Source organism: Salvelinus fontinalis, unplaced genomic scaffold, assembly GCF_029448725.1.
Source record: "Salvelinus fontinalis isolate EN_2023a unplaced genomic scaffold, ASM2944872v1 scaffold_0174, whole genome shotgun sequence".
NCBI lineage: Eukaryota > Metazoa > Chordata > Actinopteri > Salmoniformes > Salmonidae > Salvelinus > Salvelinus fontinalis.
In genome coordinates, this window is record NW_026600383.1 from 212867 (window position 1) to 215165 (window position 2299).

Sequence of the window (2299 nt, forward strand, 5' to 3'; positions counted from 1 at the left end):
GCTCTAGTCTATCCTAGTGTTAAACATGCTCTAGTCTATCCTAGTGTTAAACATGCTCTAGTCTATCCTAGTGTTAAACATGCTCTAGTCTATCCTAGTGTTAAACATGCTCTAGTCTATCCTAGTGTTAAACATGCTCTAGTCTATCCTAGTGTTAAACATGCTCTAGTCTATCCTAGTGTTAACTAGTCTATCCTAGTGTTGAACATGCTCTAGTCTATCCTAGTGTTAACTAGTCTATCCTAGTATTAACTAGTCTATCCTAGTGTTAACTAGTCTATCCTAGTGTTAACTAGTCTATCCTAGTGTTGAACATGCTCTAGTCTATCCTAGTGTTAAACATGCTCTAGTCTATCCTAGTGTTAAACATGCTCTAGTCTATCCTAGTGTTGAACATGCTCTAGTCTATCCTAGTGTTAACTAGTCTATCCTAGTGTTAAACATGCTCTAGTCTATCCTAGTGTTAACTAGTCTATCCTAGTGTTAACTAGTCTATCCTAGTGTTAAACATGCTCTAGTCTATCCTAGTATTAAACATGCTCTAGTCTATCCTAGTGTTAACTAGTCTATCCTAGTATTAACTAGTCTATCCTAGTGTTAACTAGTCTATCCTAGTGTTAACTAGTCTATCCTAGTGTTGAACATGCTCTAGTCTATCCTAGTGTTGAACATGCTCTAGTCTATCCTAGTATTAAACATGCTCTAGTCTATCCTAGTGTTAACTAGTCTATCCTAGTGTTGAACATGCTCTAGTCTATCCTAGTGTTGAACATGCTCTAGTCTATCCTAGTGTTAACTAGTCTATCCTAGTGTTAAACATGCTCTAGTCTATCCTAGTGTTAAACATGCTCTAGTCTATCCTAGTGTTAAACATGCTCTAGTCTATCCTAGTGTTAAACATGCTCTAGTCTATCCTAGTGTTAACTAGTCTATCCTAGTGTTAAACATGCTCTAGTCTATCCTAGTGTTAACTAGTCTATCCTAGTGTTAAACATGCTCTAGTCTATCCTAGTGTTAACTAGTCTATCCTAGTGTTAAACATGCTCTAGTCTATCCTAGTGTTAACTAGTCTATCCTAGTGTTAAACATGCTCTAGTCTATCCTAGTGTTAAACATGCTCTAGTCTATCCTAGTGTTAAACATGCTCTAGTCTATCCTAGTGTTGAACATGCTCTAGTCTATCCTAGTATTAAACATGCTCTAGTCTATCCTAGTGTTGAACATGCTCTAGTCTATCCTAGTGTTAACTAGTCTATCCTAGTGTTAACTAGTCTATCCTAGTGTTAACTAGTCTATCCTAGTGTTGAACATGCTCTAGTCTATCCTAGTGTTAACTAGTCTATCCTAGTGTTAAACATGCTCTAGTCTATCCTAGTGTTAAACATGCTCTAGTCTATCCTAGTGTTAAACATGCTCTAGTCTATCCTAGTGTTAACTAGTCTATCCTAGTGTTAACTAGTCTATCCTAGTGTTGAACATGCTCTAGTCTATCCTAGTGTTAACTAGTCTATCCTAGTGTAAAACATGCTCTAGTCTATCCTAGTGTTAAACATGCTCTAGTCTATCCTAGTGTTAAACATGCTCTAGTCTATCCTAGTGTTGAACATGCTCTAGTCTATCCTAGTATTAAACATGCTCTAGTCTATCCTAGTGTAAAACATGCTCTAGTCTATCCTAGTGTTAAACATGCTCTAGTCTATCCTAGTATTAACTAGTCTATCCTAGTGTTAAACATGCTCTAGTCTATCCTAGTGTTAACTAGTCTATCCTAGTGTTAACTAGTCTATCCTAGTGTTAACTAGTCTATCCTAGTGTTGAACATGCTCTAGTCTATCCTAGTGTTAACTAGTCTATCCTAGTGTTGAACATGCTCTAGTCTATCCTAGTGTTAAACATGCTCTAGTCTATCCTAGTGTTAACTAGTCTATCCTAGTGTTAAACATGCTCTAGTCTATCCTAGTGTTGAACATGCTCTAGTCTATCCTAGTGTTGAACATGCTCTAGTCTATCCTAGTGTTAAACATGCTCTAGTCTATCCTAGTGTTAACTAGTCTATCCTAGTGTTAAACATGCTCTAGTCTATCCTAGTGTTAAACATGCTCTAGTCTATCCTAGTGTTAACTAGTCTATCCTAGTGTTAAACATGCTCTAGTCTATCCTAGTGTTGAACATGCTCTAGTCTATCCTAGTGTTAAACATGCTCTAGTCTATCCTAGTGTTAACTAGTCTATACTAGTGTTGAACATGCTCTAGTCTATCCTAGTGTTAACTAGTCTATCCTAGTGTTAACTAGTCTATC